Source organism: Myotis daubentonii, chromosome 2, assembly GCF_963259705.1.
Source record: "Myotis daubentonii chromosome 2, mMyoDau2.1, whole genome shotgun sequence".
NCBI classification, from domain to species: domain Eukaryota; kingdom Metazoa; phylum Chordata; class Mammalia; order Chiroptera; family Vespertilionidae; genus Myotis; species Myotis daubentonii.
The window spans coordinates 116,530,812-116,550,721 of NC_081841.1; the positions used below are offsets into that span (position 1 = coordinate 116,530,812).

Genomic DNA, 19,910 nt, shown 5'->3' on the forward strand with positions numbered 1-19,910 from the left:
CTCTACCCCGTCACACACAGAGCAGGGCCCGTGGGGGCCGGGGGGGGGGGGGGCGCATTGGGGCGCTGTACCCTGTCACACACAGAGCAGGGCCGATCAGGGGGTTGGGGCGCCGCAGCCTGTCACACACAGAGCCACAGGGCGATTGGGGGTGGGGAGCTCCCCTGTAACAGGCACAGAGCAGGACTGATCAGAGGGTTGGGGCGCCTTCACCGTCACGAACAGCGTAGGACGGATAGGGAGGTTGTGGCGCTGCCCCCTGTCACACACAGAGCCACAGGGCGATCAGGGGTTTGGGTGCTGCCCCCTGTCACGCTGATCCCGGTGCCGGGAGGCCTCTCGCCTCCGCTGATCCCAGTGCTGGGAGGCATCGCAGCTCCGCTGATCCCGGTGCTGGGAGGCATATTACCCTTTTAATATATAGGATAGAGACCTGGTGCATGGGTGGGGCTGGCTGGTTAGCCCTGAAGGGTGTCCTGGATCAGGGTGGGGGTCCCCACTGGGGTGCCTGGCCAGCCTGGGTGAGGGGATGATGCCTGTTTGCAGCTGGTCACATACCCTTCAGGGTTGGGGTCCCCACTGGGGTGCCTGGCCAGTCTGGGTGAGGGGCTGAGGGCTGTTTTCACGCTGGCGGGTGACTGAAGCTCCCAACTGCTCCTTTTTTTCTGTTTTTTTTTTTTCTGGGCCATCTTTAGCTCTGGCGCCAGCTCTGAGGCCTTTGCTGCTGAAAGTAGGTATCTGGTTTGTTTGGGTTCTATAATCGAAACAATGTATAACTTCAGCTCTGAGATCCCAGCTCACTGAAAGCAGATTTCTGGGGTTTTGTTTAGATTCTATATTTGTTACAATGTTTCAAACTGCAGGCTCAGAGGCCGGCAAGGCAGGCGGGGAACGTTGAAGTCCTCCGTCACTGAAGCAAGCAAGCCTCATGTTAGTTTCAGTCTGCCTGGCTGCCAGCCGCCATCTTGGCTGGCAGTTAATTTGCATATCGCCCTACTTAGCCAATGGGAAGAGTTGGCGGTCGTACGCAAATTACCATGTTTCTCTTTTATTAGATAGGATGGATTTCCATTGGTGTTTCAGAAAGGTTAATCTATTAATTATAGAAAATATCATACTTTTAGAAGTTTAAAACTGAATGAGTTTAGAGATGGGCTAGTCCAACCTTTTCACTTTACAGATATGTGTGGGATAAAGAAAGGAAAATACATAAGATATTCAGCACATTAGTTATAATTATAAAATACTAGAAGCTGTAAAATACTAAATTCCAACACTAGAAAATATAGGTGTTTCCCCTGGGTGAAATGTCATGCAAACAATAAAATAGATGAAAATGGATACTATACAACATGGGAAAATACCTAAAATATGAAGTTGTATAAAAAAATAGTATTATCTTCTCTATATATAAAAGCCTAAGTGACAGTTACAACCGAACGACCTGTCACCAATCGCTATGATGTGCACTGACCACTAGGGGGCAGATGCTCAATGCAGGTGCTGACCCCTGGTGATCAGTGCACTACCACAGCCGACCTCTGCGGCCGGCCACCCTGCAATTTATCCTCCCGTGATCCCTCCCCGCCACTGGCAGACCCCTATCGGCCCCTTCTCCCACCAGCGGGCCCCGATTGCTCCTCCCCCTTTCCTTCCCCCGGCCAGCCTTCTATGGCCCATCCCCCTGGTCGTCCAACTTCTTACAACCCCTCCCACCAGCTATCCGGCAAACCTCCCGTGGCTCATCCTTACAGCCAACCAACCGCCCGTGGTCCCTCGCCCCGTCCCGGCCACCTAGGGGAGAGGGGCCACAGGAGATTGGCTGCTGGCCCCAATCAGAACTAGGTGAGGAACCCCACCCATGCACGAATTCATGCACCGGGCCTGTAATACAGTATAATTGCTTATATAAAAATCTCAATGCACACTAAAACACTTAATGAAAATAGACCAATATTGAGGAACCAAGATGGCGGCATAGGTAAATGCCTGAACTTGCTGCCTCGCACTACCAAATCAAAACTATAACTAAAAGACAAAATGGATATCATCCATAATCACGGGATGTCTGGCTGAGTGGAAGTTCGACAACTAGAGGGAAAGAGAAAAGGGCATCTAGACTGGTAGGAGGTGCGAAAGAGAGGAGGTATGGAGGTGCGCAAAACAGCTGGCAACTGGGTGTGTTTTGGTCTTTTTCAATCGGGAGGGAGATACAAACTCCCAACTGCTCTGAACTCTAGTTCCGGGCAAGAACCTGGGGACCCAGACTCATACAGGGAGAAACTGGACTGTCTGGCATCCGGCTGGAACACAAGGGTGGCTATCTCAGAGGTGCTCGCAGCATTCAACGTTCCTGCACAGGGCCAGTGGACACAGAGACCCAGGGACCTATCCGGGACAGGGCCGATGGGCAACCATTGCTGTTGGCACCGCCCCATGATTCCCTGAGACCCTGCCCCACCCAATTTACAACCCCACCCAAGCTGTGCGCAGAGGCTTTTGCATATGAATGGCCTGGCCTTTTGCAATCGAAAACCTAACAAACTGGAACTGGGTCAAAGAACCCCAGAGCTTCCAAAAGAAGACCTAACGCTCCTCAGCAGCCTGCATTGCTTCATAGCTGTGCCTCTTCTGGGCCCCTCCAAACCCCAAAGAGGTGGAATCTGCAAATCCCTCTGTAGTTCTTGATGCGTGGCCTCAAGCAGTGGCTGACTTTGCACCTCCTTGGAGATCCAAGAGCCAGTGAACCCAGTGTTCAGAGTGAGACCACACCAGATTACAACTTTTCAGATCCATAAGAGACATACTCAGGGAGCAGACTCAGTGAGCACCAAAGCCCCACTGAAGCAAATCCTGCCCCAAAAGGGTGTTTCCAGCACAGGAGTTCTCTCATTGTAGACACAACTGGTCCTCACAGCCAGTTGGCCTGGAGTTCAATTCCTCCCAGTGATACCAACAGCAATCAAGGCTTAACTACAACAAGACTGGACACAGCCCACAAAGGGGTGCACCAAGAGTGTCCACTTCAGGTAATTATGGAGGCTGAGCCACTGGGCCATATAGGACACCTAGCACAGAAAGCCACTCCATCAACACAGGGAAGCAACCAAAATGCAGAGACAAAGAAATATGTCACAAACAAAAGAAATGGAGGAAAGCAAACTACTGGATATAGAGTTCAGAACCACGGTTATAAGGTAACTCAAGAATCTTCTAGAGGAAAAACCAAGATGGCAGCATAGGTAAACACCGGAGATTGCTGCCTCGCACAACCACTTCAAGAATACAACTAAAAGATACCGGAAAATGGTGACCAGCAGGAAGGTAGGGAGGGAGAGAGTGTGAGAGCGCAAGGAAGTGATAGAGGAGTGTGTGGACGTGTGTCGTGTGTGTGTATGAGCTAGGGACAGTTAGATTCTGCAGGTCTTCTAAGGGGCTGCTAAACCGGGCAGTCTTAGGCGACGGAGTCCCACTCCCTGCGTGGACACTCCTGGGCGGCCAGCACAGGCACGGTGACCACGCCATCTTGGGAAACAGCGCTGCTTGAGACTAGGATCCTGGCCTCAGCACCACCCAGTCAGATCTCAGACGCATACCAGAACCCTGCAGTCACTGGGGACAGAGACTTGTGACCACATCTACAGACCTGCAGACACCAAAAGTTCAGAAATCTCCGCGGCAGATCCATGAGTAACAGAGCCCATCCCCCGGGCAGCGCCAGAGTAACTAACTGATAGACCCAGCCCTTGCTCGGGCCTCAGCGCTCCAGGAACTTTAGCCTGGAAGTGCGCGAGCACCTTGAACTAATCCGGTGTAGGGCCAGGCTACGGAGTCCTGGGCTGGGAGCAATCGCGCGAACACTGGGAACTGATCCTACGTGCACTGCTGGCTTCAGAGCCCTGGGCTGGGAGCAATCCCAGGAACACCGGGATCTGGTCCTGCTTGCACTGCCTGCTCCAGGAGCCCTGGGCTGGGAGCAAATGCGCGAACACCCGGAACTGATCCTACATGCACTGCTGGCTTCGGCTTCGGAGCCCTGGGCTAAGAGCAATCGCAGGAACACCGGGAATTTGTCCCGCGTAGCACAGGCCCAGGGACCCCGATTCTCTGGTCAGGAGGCATCACCAAGCACCAGTGACTTGACTGTGTTTCTTATCACCTGCGCCTGAGATCCTGATTCCCTGTGCATTCATACTAAGAGCCAGTGACTCCAATTCCTGGTGCAAGGGCACACAGGGACCCTGATTGTCAAGGTAAGGTCGTGCGAAGCAACAGAGACTCTGATACTGGATTCTGGGGAACTCTGACTCCTGGCGCACGCTAGGGGGCTCTGATTTTCAACACGCTTCAGGGGGGTCTCTGTTTCAGCACGGTGCAGGCAGGGTCCCTGATTGTAAGGAGGACACATTGAGCGCTGACAACACTGACTCTGAGCGAGCCTGGTTCCCACCAACCCACAACAACCACACATCTTACTGTCAGAGCTCTTCAGTGACACTAGGGTGGTGGGAGGCTCCCACTGCACACGGCCCAGGCCCACGTAACTCGACGTTTGAACCATCTGGAGATAATCAGAATGAAGAGACGATACAACACCCAGGGGAAAGACAATGAGGAGTCGCCAAGAATGGAAATTAATGAAGTTGAAGCATGCAACATGACAGAAAAAGAATTCAGAATAATGGTTGTACAGTTCATTCACCAGATGGATGAGAAAATCAACAACCTATGCAAGAATCAGGAAGAAATGAAAAGTGATATAGCTAAAATCAAAAACACCATAGAAGGTTTCATCAGCAGTCTAGAAGAAGCAGAGGACCAAATTAGTGAATTAGAAGATAAGGCAGAGAAACAAGCTCAATCTGAACAGCAACTGGAGAAAAAAATTAAAAAGCAGGAGGAGAGCCTAAGGGAGCTTCGGGACAACATGAAATGAAGTAACATACGTATAATAGGGCTGCAAGAAGGACAAGAAGAGCAGCAAGGATTAGAAAATCTATTTGAAGAAATAATGTCAGAAAACTTCCCAGATATGGGGAAGAAAAAAGTTACACAAGTTCAAAGAGTTCCAGGCAAGATGAACCCCAAAAGACCCACATCAAGACACGTCATAATACCGATGGAAATGTACAAGACAAAGAGAGAATCTTAAAGGCTGCAAGAGAGAAACAGAGAGTTACCTACAAAGGATCCCCCATCAGATTATCAAATGATTTCTCAACAGAAACACATCAGGCCAGAAAACAATGGACGGAAATTTACAAAGTGATGCAAAGCAAAGGACTGAATCCAAGAATACTCTATCCAGCAAGGCTATCATTCAAAATTGAAGGGGAAATAAGAAGCTTCACAGACAAAAAACGGCTAAGGGAGTATATCACCACCAAGCCAGCCATGCAAGAAATGCTAGAGGGACGGGTGTAAAGAGAAGAAATAAAAAGCCCAGAAAGAAAACAGCCACAAAATAATAGAAGTGGCTACAAACAAGTACCTTTCAATAATAACTTTAAACGTAAATGGACTAAATGCTCCAATCAAAAGACATCGAGTGGCTGAATGGATAAAAAAATATGACCCATATATTTGCTGTCTACAAGAGACCCACCTCATTAGAAGGGACTCACACAGACTGAAAGTGAAGGGATGGAAAAATATCTTTTAGGCAAATGGAAAGGAAAAGAAAGCTGGGGTAGCAATACTAATATCAGACAAAATAGACCTCAAAGTGAAGGCCATAACAAGAGATAAGGAAGGCCACTTCATAATACTAAAGGGATCAATACAACAAGAGGATATAACCCTGATAAACATATATGCACCCAATCCAGGAGCACGCACATACAAAAGAAAACTCCTGGAAGATATCACGGGAGATATCGACAACAATACAATCATAGTAGGGGACTTTAATACACCACTGACATCACTGGATAAATCCACTAGACAAACAATCAGCAAAGAAACAGCAATCCTAAATGGCTCACTACATCAGATGGACTTAATTGACATCTTCAGAACACTTCACCCCAAAGCCACAAAATATACGTTCTTCTCAAGTGCTCATGGGACAGATTCAAAAATAGACCACATATTGGGTCACAAACAAAGTCTCCCCAAATTCAAGAAGATTGAAATCATACCGAGCATCTTCTCAGACCACAAGGGCATAATATTAGAAATAAACTACAATAAAAACAACCCAAAATACTCAAACACTTGGAAACTGAATAGCATGTTATTAAATGTTGATTGGGTCACCAATGAGATCAAAGAAGAAATTAAAAACATCCTGGAAACTAATGACAATGAAAACACAACAATCCAAAACCTTTGGGACACAATGAAAGCAGTCCTGAGAGGGAAGATTATAGCTCTACAGGCCTATCTCAAGAAACAAGGAAAAATGGTAGTAAATCATCTAAATCTACAGCTCAAAGAATTAGAAAGAGAGCAACAAGAAAAGCCCAGAGTGAGCTGAAGGAAGAAGATAATAGATAAAATCAATGCAACCAAGAGCTGGTTCTTTGAAAGGATAAACAAGATTGACAAACCTCTAGCCAGGCTCACCAAGAAGCAAAGAGAAAGGACCCAAATAAACAAAATCAGAAATGATAGAGGCGAAATAACAACAGACCCCACAGAAATACAAATGACTGTTAAAAAATACTATGGACAACTCTACTCCAACAATCTAGACAACCTGGAGGAAATGGACATATTCCTAGAGAAATACAAAATTCCAAAACTTAATCAAGAAGAATCTAAAAATCTCAATAGGCCAATAACTATGGAAGAAATTGAAGCAGTCATCAAAAAACTTCCAGCAAACAAAAGCCCAGGACCAGACGGCTTCACAGGGGAGTTTTACCAAACATTCAACCAAGAACTAAAAGCTATCCTCCTCAAACTACTACAAAAAATTCAAGAGAAAGGAACACTTCCAACCTCATTCTATGAAGCCAGCATCACCCTAATACCAAAACCATGTAAAGACAACACAATGAAAGAGAATTACAGGCCAATATCCCTCATGAACATAGATGCCAAAATCCTCAACAAAATCTTAGCAAATCGGATCCAGCAGTACATCAGAAAGATCATACACCAAGACCAAGTAGGATTTATCCCAGGGATGCAAGGATGGTACAATATCCACAAATCAATAAACGTGATACATCACATAAACAAATTGAAAGAAAAAAACCACATAGTCATATCAATTGATGCAGGAAAACCATTTGACAAATTCCACACCCATTTTTGATAAAAACTCTCAGCAAGGTGGGAATTGAAGGATCATACCTCAACATAATAAAGGCCATATATGACAAACCCACAGCCAACATCATACTCAATGGACAAAAACTAACACCATCTCCCCTAAGAACAAGAACAAGACAGGGATGCCCACTCTCACCACTCCTGTTCGACATAGTACTGGAAGTATTAGCCATATCAATTAGACAAGAAGAAGAAATAAAAGGCATCCAAATTGGAAAAGAAGAAGTAAAACGGTCCTTATTTGCAGATGACATGATCTTATACATAAAAAACCCTAAGGACTCCATCAAAAAACTATTAGACTTAATAAAAGAATTCGGCAATGTAGCAGGATACAAAGTTAACACCAAGAAATCTATTGCATTTCTATACACCAGTAGTGAATTTGCAGAAAGAGAGACTAAAAAAGCAACCCCATTTACCATTGCACCAAAAAAATTAAGCTACCTAGAAATAAACTTAGCTAAAAAGGTAAAAGACCTATACTCAGAAAAGTACAGGACGTTGAAAAAAGAGATAGAGGAAGACATAAACAGATGGAAGAACATATCGTGTTCTTGGATTGGTAGAATCAACATCATTAAAATGTCCATACTGCACAAAGCAATCTATAAATTCAATGCACTTCCCATTAAAATACCAATGGAATATTTCACAGACCTAGAACAAACTCTCCAAAAATTCATCTGGAATAAAAAACGACCCCAAATAGCTGCATCGATCCTGAGAAAGAACAAAGTAGGTGGGATCTCAATACCAGATATCAAGCTGTATTACAATGCCACTGTTCTCAAAACTGCCCGGTACTGGCACAAGAACAGACATATAGATTGACGAAATTGAATAGAGAGCCCAGAAATCAACCCCAACCAATACGCTCAATTAATATTTGACAAAGGAGGCAAGAACAATCAATATAATCTTTTCAATAAATGGTGTTGGGAAAATTGGACAGATACATGCAAGAAAATGAAACTGGACCACCAACTTACACCATACACAAAAAATAAACTCAAAATGGATAAAGGACTTAAATATACGACAGGAAACCATACAAATACTAGAAGAATACGAAGGCAGCAAAAGCTCAGACATATGCCAAAGCAATTTCTTCACCGATACAGATCCTAGGGCATTGGAAACTAAAGAGAAAATAAACAAATGGGACTACATCAAAATAAAAAGTTTCTGCATAGCAAAAGAAACCATCAGCAAATCAACAAGAAAGCCTACTACATGGGAGAACATATTTGCCATTGCTATCACTGATAAGGGTTTAACCTCCAACATTTATAGGGAACTCATACAACTCAACAAAAGGAAGATAAACAGTCCAATCAAAAAATGGGCAAAGGACCTAAATAGACACCTTTCAAAAGAGGACATTCAGAAATCCAAGAGACATATGAAAACATGCTCAAAGTCGCTAATCATCCGATAGATGCAAATCAAAACAACAATGAGGTACCATCTCACACCTGACAGAATGGCTATCATCAACAAACGACAAGTGCTGGAGAAGAAGTGGAGAAAAAGGAACACTTGTGCACTGCTGGTGGGAATGCAGACTGGTGCAGACACTATGGAAGACAGTATGGAGTTTGCTCAAAACACTAAAAATGGAACTCCCATTTGACCCTGTGATCCCACTTCTAGGAATATATCCCAAGAAACCAGAAACACCAATCAGAAAGGATATATGCACCCCTATGTTCATAGCAGCACAATTCACCATAGCTAAGATCTGGAAACAGCCTAAGTGCCCATCTGTAGATGAATGGATTAGAAAACTGTGGTACATCTACACGATGGAATACTATGCTGCTGTAAAAAAGAAGGAACTCCTACCATTTTCAACAGCATGGATGGAACTGGAGAGCATTATGCTAAGTGAAAAAAGCCAGTCAATGAAGGAAAAATACCGCATGATCTCACTCATTTTTGGATAATAAAGACCACTATAAACTTATGAACAAAAATAGATACAGAGGCAGAGCTGCCTCCAACAGACTGTCAAACTACAGCAGGAAGGCCGTGGAGGATGTGAGGGCAGGAGGGTGGTGGGTAAGAGATCAACCGAAGGACTTGTATGCATGCATATAAGCATAATCTATGGACATAAGACACTGTGGGGTAGGGGAGGCCAGGGGATTGTCAAGGGTGGGGGGGGGGGGAAAGGAGACATATGTATTACTCTTTGTAATACTCTAAGCAATAAAAAAAAAAAAAAAAAGAATACAGCTAAAAGACAGATCCGGCCTCATCCAGAACCACAGGAAGGCTGGCTGAGTGGAAATTATACAACTAGAAGGAAAGAGAAAAGCATACCGGCACTAAGAGAAGATGCGGTGCGGAAGTTAAGTGAACAGGTATGGAGGCGGACATGGAAAAGGCTGGCGGCTGAGGACAGGGTTGGCTTTTTCAATCATGAGGGGGTCTCAAGCTCCTGACCGCTCTAAACTCCAGTTCCGGGCGAGTCTCTGGGGACCCAGACTGATAGCGGGAGAGGCTAGACCAGCCGTGGGCAGACTACGGCCCGCGGGCCGTATCCATCCTGTTTGAAATGAATAAAACAAACAAAAAAAAAGACCGTACCCTTTTATGAAATTAGGTTTACTTTGAATTTATATTAGTTCACACAAACACTCCATCCATGCTTTTGTTCCGGCCCTCCGGTCCAGTTTAAGAACCTATTGTGGCCCTTGAGTCAAAAAGTTTGCCCACCCCTGGGCTCGACTGTCGGACATCGTTCATATCTCAAGGGGAGCTTTCTCTCAGAGGTGTTCGCAACGATTACTTGGACACTGAGACTCGGGGCCTCTTATGGAAGGACTGACAATCAGCCATTGCTGTTTGCTCCGCCCTATTGATCCCCTGGGACCCCGCCCCGTCCAAGCTGTGCACGGAGGCTTTTACAATCTGAAAATTACCTAACAAACTTGAAGCTGGCCCAAGGCCCCAGGTCAACTTGCATTCCTTCACAGCTAACCTCCTGCTGAGTAGCCTCAGGCAAAGGCTAAATTAACACCTCCCTACAGATCCAGGAGCCAGTATACCCGATGGTCACAGTGGGACCATCCAGATTACAACCCCTCGAACCCATACGGGACACACTCAGGGGGCAGACTTACTGAGCATCAAAGCCCCATTGAAGCAGGTCTTGCCCCAGAGGGGTATCTCCAGCACAGAAGTTCTCCCACTGCAGACACAGCTGATTCTCACAGCCAATTGGTCAATTCCTCCCAGTGACACCTACAACAATCAAGGCTTAACTACAACAAGACTGTGCACGCAGCCCACATCGGGGTGCACCAAGAGTGTCCACCTTAGGTAATTGGGGAGGCTGAGCCATTGGGCCATATAAGACACCTAGCACAGAAAGCCACTCCATCAACACAGGGAAGCAGAAAAAATGCAGAGACAAAGAAACAGGTCACAAATGACAGAAATGGAGGAAAGCAAACGACTGGATATAGAGTTCAAAACCACACTTTTAAGGTTTTTCAAGAACTTTCTATAAGCCACCGATAACCTTAGTAAAACCCACAAAAAGTCTGGTGAGACCACTGATAAATGTCGTGAGATCCTCAACAAATCTAGTGAGACCCTCGATGATATGATAAAGGACCAACTAGAAATTAAGCATACACTGTCTGAAATGGAGGATATTACACAGACTCCCAAGAGCAGACTAGATGATCGCAAGAATCAAGTCAACGATTTGAAATGCGAAGAAGCAAAAAACACCCAACCAGGAAAGCAAAATGAAGAAAGAACCCAAAAATATGAAGATAGTGTAAGGAGCCTCTGGGACAGCTTCAAGCATACCAACATCAGAATTATAGGAGTGGCAGAAGATGAGAGTGACCAAGATATTGAAAACCTATTTGAAGAAATAATGACAGAAAACTTCCCCTACCTGGTGAAAGAAATAGACTTACAAGTCCAGGAAGCACAGAGAACCCCCAACAAAGGAATCTGAAGAGGACCACACCAAGTCACATCATAATTAAAATGCCAAGAGCAAAAGACAGAGAGAATCTTAAAAGCAGCAAGAGAAAGAAACTCAGTTACCTGCAAGGGAGTACCCATACGACTGTCAGCTGATTTCTCAACAGAAACTTTGCAGGCCAGAAGGGAGTGGCAAGAAATATTCAAAGTGATGAATAGCAAGAACCTACAACCAAGATTATTTTATCCATCGAAGTTATCATTCAGAATTGAAGGTCAGATAATGAGCTTCACAGATAAGAAAAAGCTAAAGAGTTCATCACCACCAAACCAGTATTATATGAAATTCTGAAAGGTATTCTTTAAGAAGAGGAAGAAGAAGAAAAAGGTAAAGATACAAATTATGAACAACAAATCCACATCTATCAACAAGTGAATCTAAAAATCAAGTGAATAATCTGATGAACAGAATGAACTGGTGATTACAGTAGAATCGGGTATGGAAAGGGAGTGGACTGACTATTCTTGAGGGGGAAAGGGGTGAGGGTGATACAGGAAGAGACTGGACAAAAATCGTGCACCTATGGAAGAGGACAGTGGGTGGGGAGTGAGGATGGAGGGTGCATTGGGAACTGGGTGGAGGGGAGGTATGGGGGAAAAACGAGGAACAAATGTAATAATCTCAACAATAAAGAATTAATTTTTTAAAAAAAGAATCTTCTAGAAACCTCCGAGAATATAGTGAGAACCTCAAGCTTATGAAAAAGGACCAATTAGAAATTAAGCATACACTAATGAAATAAAGAATAATATACAGAATGTGCTCACTTCGGCAGCACATATACTAAAATTGGAACAATACAGGGATTAGCATGGCCCCTGCAGAAGGATGACATGCAAATTCGTGAAGTGTTACATATTAAAAAAAAGAAGAAGAAGAACATACAGAGATCCAACAGCAGACTAGAGGATCCCAAGAATCAAGTCAAAGATTTGAAATTTCGAAGAAGCAAAAAACACCCAACCAGAAAAGCAAAATGAAAAAAGAATCCAAAAATATGAAGATAGTGTAAGGAGCCTCTGGGACAGCTTCACGCGTACCAACATCCGAATTATAGGGGTGCCAGAAGAAGAGAGAGAGCAACATATTGAAAACCTACTTGAAGAAATAATAACAGAAAATTTCTCCTATCTTGTGAAAGAAATAGATTTACAAGTCCAGGAAGCACAGAGAACCCCAAACAAAAGGAATCCAAAGAGGACCACACCAAGGCACATCATCATTAAAATGCCAAGAGCAAAAGAGAAAGAGAGAATCTTAAAAGCAGCAAGAGAAAAACAGTTACCTACAAGGGAGTACCCATACGACTGTCAGCTGATTTCTCAATAGAAATGATGCAGGCCAGAAGGGAGTGGCAAGAAGCATTCAAAGTGATGAATAGCAAGAACCTACAACCAAGATTACTCTACCCAGCAAAGCTATCATTTAGAATTGAAGGTCAAATAAAGAGCTTCTCAGATAAGAACAAGCTAAAGGAGTTCATCACTGCCAAACCAGTATTATATGAAATGCTGAAGGGTATTCTTTCAAAAGAGGAAGAAGAAAAAAAAGGTAAATATAAAAATTATGAACAACAAATACATATCTATCAACAAGTGAATCTAAAAAACTCAAGTGAATAAAAATTTTGATGAACAGAATAAACGTGAATATAATAGAATCAGGGTCATAAAAAGGGAGTGGAATGACAATTCTCGGGGGGAAGAGGGTATGGGCGGTGCAGGAATAGACTGGACAAAATTCGTACACCTATGGATGAGGACAATGGAGGGGTGGTAAGGGCATTGGTTGGGGTGGGAACTGAGTGAAGGGGAGCTATGGGGAGAAAAAAGGATCAGCTGTAATAATCTGAACAATAAAGACTTAATAAAAAGGAAATAGACTAATATTAATTTAGAGGCCCTGTGCACGAATTCGTGCACTGGTGGCGTTCCTCGCGTTGATCTGCGGGAATTGGGCGGAAACCTCCAGTCCAATGCCGCCTGTTGCTCCTGCCTGCCACTCTTGCCTACCACTTCCATTCATCCCAGTCAGTCGCAATTAGGAGAGGCTCCCGCTGCCACAGTGGCTGTCGCCAGCCGTGAGCCCCGCGTCTCCTGCCTGTCTTCAGGGGGATTGAGGGTTCCAGGACATAATTGGCCTTCCGGGCAGGCGGTGGGATGCCTTGCCACCCTGGGATCCAGATCCACCCCGCTAACGTTGGCGCCTTTTGTCGGGAGACACCTGGCTGCCCCTTTTATATCATTTCTTCCTTGCGGAGCGTCTAGGGAGGGGAAGCAGTTGCAGTGCCCAAGGCTGACTTCCAGGAGCCTGGCGGCTCTGTCAGGATCATGCCAGTGGTGCAGGTCCGTCGATGCCTGGGTCGTCCTCTGGAGATTGTACCTGCAGAACTACTGAGGGAATGAGTATCTGCTGCCCCACTGGTTGGCTGCTGGGATTGGTTGGTCAGCTGAGCTGCTCTCCCACTGTCTGAGCACACTGACCACCAGGGGGCAGCTCCTGCATTGAGCATCTGCCCCCTGGTGATCAGTGTTCATCATAGTGACAGGTCGACTGGTTGTTCAGTTGCTTAGGCTTTTACATATATATATATATATACTAGAAGCCCGGTGCACAAAAATTTGTGCACTCGGGGGAAGAGGGGGGTCCTTCAGACCGGCCTGTGCCCTCTCGCAGTCTGGGACCCCTCGGGGGATAACGACCTGCTGGCTTAGGCCTGCTCCCAGGTGGCAGAGGGCAGGCCCAATCCCTAGGTGCAGCCCCTGGTCGGGCTCAGAGCAGGGCCGATTGGGGAGTCGGGGCGCCTTCCCCTGTCATGCACAGAGCAGGGCAGATTGGGAGGTTGCAATGCCACCCCCAGTCATGCTCAGGGTAGGGCCGATTGGGGGGTTGGGGCCCCGCCCCCTGTCACACACAGAGATGCAGGGCGATCAGGGCGTTGGGGCGCTGCCCCCTGTCACGTTGATCCCGGTGCCAGGAGGCCTCGCGGCTCCGCTGATCCTGGTGCTGGGAGGCATATTACCCTTTTACTATATAGGGTAGAGGCCTGGTGCATGGGTGTGGCTGGCTAGTTTTCCCTGAAGGGTTTTCCGGACCAGGATGGGGGTCCCCACTGGGGTGCCTGGCCAGCCTGGGTGAGGGGATGATGGCTGTTTGCAGCTGGTCACATACCCTTCAGAGTGGGTGTCCCCACTGGGGTACTTGGCCAGTCTGGATGAGGGGATGATGGCTGTTTGCAGCTGGTCACACACCCTTCATGGTGGGGGTCCCCACTGGGGTGCCTGGCCAATCTGGCTGAGGGGCTGAGGGCTGTTTTCAGGCTGGGACTGAAGCTCCCAACCTCTCCTTTTTTTCTTTTTTTTTTTCTTTTTATTCTGGGCCAGCTTTAGCTCTGAGGCCTCGGCTGCTGAAAACAGGTTTCTGGCCTTTGTTTACCGTCTGTATTTGATACAATGTTGCGGTCCAGCTGGCTGAAGCCCCGCTGAGTAAAGCAGGTTTCTGGGGTTTTTTTAGCTTCTATATTCGCAACATAGGTGCTTAGAGTTGCAGCTGAGAGGCCTGCAAGTCAGGCGGGGAACGTTGGAGTCCTCTGTCACTGAAGCAAGCAAGCCTCCCTGTTCGCATCAGCTTCCTGGCTTCCGGCCGCCATCTTGGCTTCGGGTTAATTTGTGTATCTCGGCCCTACTCTGTGAGTGACAGGGGGATTACCCAATGGGAAGGGTAGTGGTTGTACGCCAATTACCATGTTTCTCTTTTATTAGTGTAGACTAGTGGCCCGGTGCACAAAAATTTGTGCAATCGAGGTGCATCCCTCAGCCCAGCCTGCCCCCTCAAACAGTCCAGGAGCCCTCACAGGATGTCCTACTGATGTCCCTGTGAGGAGCAGGCCTAAGCCGCAGTCTGGCCTCCCTCTGTGGAAGGCAACTGGCCCATCAGGTATATAGATACTTTCTGAAGGCATCACAGAATCCTTCCTTATTTCTTTCCTCTGCGATTGGAGAATAGGGCACTAAAAGGTGGGCACAGAACTGTGGCCGGGCCTGGGGCTCTTGTAGGCAGCAGAAAGGAGAGGGCTTGGGAAAGCCTAGACATGGTTTTCTTCAATTATCCTCCCTTCCTCCGGGCCCCACGCTCTGTTCTCACCTTGTCGTGGTGGACGCTTGGGCCTTGGACTAACAGGAGCCCAGCGACGGTGGAGTTCAGCCCCCTCACTTCTCAGCTGAACATACAACCACCTCACATTCCAAGTGGAGCTGTTTTCAAGTGGCTACAGTGCTGGCAATTCATGCCTCCCGGCCTTTCCCCTCTCGGGTTTCCTCCTTGGGTCAGTTGCAAACTTCACCGAGACACCGAAGCAACTGTTCCCTGGTACTTCTGCATCGACCCTTGCCCGGGTCCACACCAGGAGGTTCCCAGCTGAGGTCCCCTCCCTGCACCCACCACTCTCTTCCCTGTGGGGGAAGGGAACAGCTCACCTTCTCTGGACCCTGCCAACCTGGCAGGCTGAGGCACAGGCCTGGCAGTGCAGCCTAGGGTGCTGGTGGCTGCGAGCTTTCTCCCCCTCCCTGAAGCGTGGGGTGGGGTTGCAGCAGCTCACAGCCGCCCCTGGCCACCATGCATGGAGATACCACTCTCCACTGAGCCACCCTCTGCCCAGGACCTGTGGGGATTGGAGTGGCCTCGGGCTCCCACTGGCCCCACTGTAGCCAGACTTGGCTTGGCTGGCCACCCCCACTGCCAGAGGGCTGTGCATGCCCCATGGGCCTCATCACCCTCATGAATCCCTGTGGTCTGGCCATCCCATCCCAGGAAGTGGCCATCCTGATTGCCATAGCTCACTCTCTGGTGCAGTTGGGACTGCCCATTAAGCATGTAGGCAGGAGCTGGGCCTCTGAGGGGAAGGAGGAGGGATGTGGGCCAGGGCAGAAGTGGGGAACTTGGTGATGTAAACACAGCCCCCCCCACCTTGTGCCGTACCCTCGCTGCGCTTCATTCCCTAACCACTGGGTGCCTCTGCCCAGCACTGTGTCCGGGCGGGCGGGTGGGGCTCAGGCCCCACTCACCATTGTATTGCTGCCCCCTCTGTTGCTGCTGAGCTGCTCACCATTGTATTGCTGCCCGCTCTGTTGCTGCTGAGCTGCTCACCATTGTATTGCTGCCCGCTCTGTTGCTGCTGAGGCGGCGGCGGGAGCTGCTGACCTGGCCCAGGCCCCTGGCCAGCCTCCTGTGCCTGGACCCCAAGCAGCAGCAGAGCTTCCAGCAGCCAAAGCAGCAGCAGTAGCCAGTGCACCAAGTGCCCGGAGCCAGCTGGGGGGCGGCGGTGGTGGTGGCCAGAGTCCCAGCTCCCCTCTGCCATGGCCCCTCCAGGAGCGCCCAAGCACAAAGTTCCCAGCTCCTGGCGCCAGTGCCTGGGGACTTCTTAGGTGCCTCCTCCTCCCCACTGCCCTCGCTTCATGAATCGCAAGTTTCCCCAGAGGCAGCAGCTGCAGGACAAAGAGCAGGAGACAGGGGAGCAGGCTGAGTGCGGCTCGGGCTGGACAGAGGGCACCGGTGCAGAGGAGATCTCCCCGGCGGCAGGGGGAGTCGCTGCCCATTAGGGAGATCACCTCCACGCCGGTGCCTTCCATCCAGCCCAAGCCAGAGCCGCGCTTGGCCTGCTCCCCTGTCTCCCGCTCTGGGTCCTACAGCCGTCGCCTCCACGGAAAATTGGGATTCATGAAGCGCGGACAGCTGGGAGAGCCGGGTGGCTCCAGCGCTCCAGGGTCGCCTCCTGCCTTCCTGGCCTTGGGCTGGATGGCTCCCTGCGGGCGGGGCTCATGCTAAGGCAAGCAATGCCGCTGATCCCCTGCCCACGCCCGGGTCGCACACAGAAGTCGGCCCCCTGTCTCTGGTAGGCGGTCGAAGCGATCGCCACCGCTTGCCTTGGCCCCAGCCCCCACCCACCCTCCCGGATCACACACAGGAGTGGGCCCTGTGTCTCTGGTAGGCGGGGGAAGCGATTGGCACGGCTTGCCTTGGCCCCAGCCCCCACCCGCCTGCGGATCGCACACGGGAGTGGGCCCTGTGTCTTCGGTGGGCGGGGGAGGGCTCCGGTGTAGTGATCAGCACCGCTTGCCTTAGCCCCAGCCCCCACCCAGATGGCACACGGGGGCCTGGATGGCGGCTTGTGCTGTCCTACCCTGCCTTCAGTATGCAAATTAGCCGCTATCTTTGTTAGCGGTTAACCGCCATCTTAGTTGGCAATTAATTTGCATATCACCCTGATTAGCCAATGGGAAGGGTAGCGGAGGTACGGCTAATTACCATGTTTCTCTTTTATTAGATAGGATATAGACTAGTGGCCCGGTGCACGAATTCGTGCATATTGAAAGGAAATTAATTAGAAGCAATATTTTAATATCCCTATTCGCCCTTTCTCTATAATAGAAGTGTCAACCAAATTCATGCTCGACAATGACAGATGGAAACATACGCGTCCAATTAGCGCCAGCAAGAGCTTTCTGTATATCACACATGTGCCAGTCAACTTAGCCTTTTATAGATATAAATCAGACTGGCTTTCTGATTTAGCTAAACTTTTTCCAGCCCAGTGAAACATCCCAACTTCTCTTTCAGGTAATTGTCAGCAACACAGCAGTAAATATCAACATGACGCACATTATTATTGTAGATCATGCAGGGAGAAAAAGGGTAAAATATTTTAACTGTAGCAGTGTTTCACTCAATATTCTGTGCAGTGAGAAAACCAGAAGTTATTTTCAAGGTCCACCATTTCTTACTTCTTTTCAGTCGGGTCAGTTTTCTAAGCTTTCTAAATCTCCGTTTTCTGGCTAATGAAAGAATATAGGATTCCACTGAGTCTGCTATCTATCTACTCCAGGACTTCTGTGAGGATCAAATCAGATGAGGCATAGGAAAATGCTTCATGACATTTGGTTACAGTGTAAAGTGTTTCCACCTGGCTATGAAGCAAGTCGTTTTCCTGGGCTGAAGAAACTCCAAGGAGGCTATTCATCGTTAGGGAGAGGAAGCCAGGTACTGCTACTTGGCATCATTACCTGGACAGAGGGAAGGACACTTAGCATATTAGCCTTTTATACAGATAGACTAGAGGCCTGGTGCATGAAAATTCATGCACTCGTGGGGGTGTCTCTCCGCCTGGCCTGCGCCCTTTCGCAATCCAGGACCCCTCGGGGTATGTCCAACTGACCACTTAGGCCCACTTCCCAGGGGAGTGGGCCTAAGCTGGCAGTCAGACATCCCTCTGGCAGCCTAGTAGCCCTCAGGGGATGTCCAACTAATGGCTCATGCCTGCTCCCCGCCAGACATCCTTAATGCTGCCGTGGAGGCAGGAGAGGCTTCTGCCACCACCACTGTGCTAGCCAGCCGTGAGCAGTCTTCTGGATGAATAGCGCTCCTCCTGTGGAAGCGCACTGACCACCAGGGGAAGCTCCTGCGCTGAGTGTCTGCCCCCTGGTGGTCAGTGCACGTCATAGCAACCGGTGGTTCCGCCATTGAGGTCAATTTGCATATTACCCTTTTGTTATATAGGATGGTTTTGTGAATAAATTTTTTCCTTTAAAAAACTATATCAATGTAGGAAAAAAGGATATTCTACTTGGTAAAAGATAAAGATAGATGAGAGAAATAGGAAGCAATAATTAGGAAGCTATTGAAGTGATCAAAGCAAGAGATAGTTGCAACCTATATTTTTGACAATATAAAGGGGACTGTCTTTTGGTTTTGGTTTTAATGCTCTAAATTCTTTTCACTTAGAACCCCAATTAGTTGAAAATTCTTTCAGTTTTTATTAGAATAGTATTTAGATGCGACTGTGTAAGGTCTAAATCTTATTTTACCCAATTCTGGTTTTAGGCAGACATCAAGGGCTCTGTCTCATGATCTGTATGCTTATAATTTATCTTATGTTCCATCCATCCCTCCAACTCTAAAACTAACTGATTTACCCCAGTCAGGTAGATCAGTTGATTAGAGCATCATCCATATACACCAAGGTTGTGGGTTCAATCTCCAGTAAGGTTATATACAAAAAGCAACCAATGAATGCATGGGTGGAACAACAAATAGATGTCTAAACAAACAAACAATTTGAAAACTTAACTGATTGATTTAGTGCTTTTGGACCCAACAGAATTGGCTGCTACTCTATAGAATGAAAGGATAAATTTATCCACTAAGGATTTGCTATTGTCTACTGCAGATGCTATGCATAACTGCTATTCAGAAGGCTTGTAGTTCAATTCCAGATGATCTCATAGAACTATACCTGTCTTTTTTTCCATTTTTAAATCATTTTTTCCTTTTTTTTATTGTTTAAAGTATTATATATGTATCCTTTCCCGCAATTAATCCCACAAACCTCCCCCCCCCCCCCCCGCCACTTCTACCCTCCAGGACAAGCCCCTACCGCCACTGTGCCTGTGTCCATTGGTTATGCTAATATTCATGCATACAATTCCTTTGGTTGATCTCTACCCCTCTCCCCTCCCCTGCCTTCTCCCTTAGGTTGGACAGTCTGTTCAGTGTTACCTTATCTCTGGATCTATTTTTGTTCATTAGTTTATGTTGATCATTATATCCCACATATGAGTGACAT

At 47.6% G+C, this 19,910-nt stretch overlaps 1 protein-coding gene and 1 non-coding gene across 4 annotated transcripts in view; both read left to right on the forward strand.

The window, feature by feature from the left end:
- ALG5 (ALG5 dolichyl-phosphate beta-glucosyltransferase) overlaps window positions 1-19,910 on the forward strand; it is a 99,887-nt gene that overhangs the window by 42,320 nt on the left and 37,657 nt on the right. The gene's annotated exons all lie outside the window — the stretch shown is intronic.
- On the forward strand, window positions 12,053-12,156 carry LOC132228908 (U6 spliceosomal RNA). Its single transcript, XR_009451515.1, has one exon. It is a non-coding gene; the product is annotated as a U6 spliceosomal RNA (small nuclear RNA).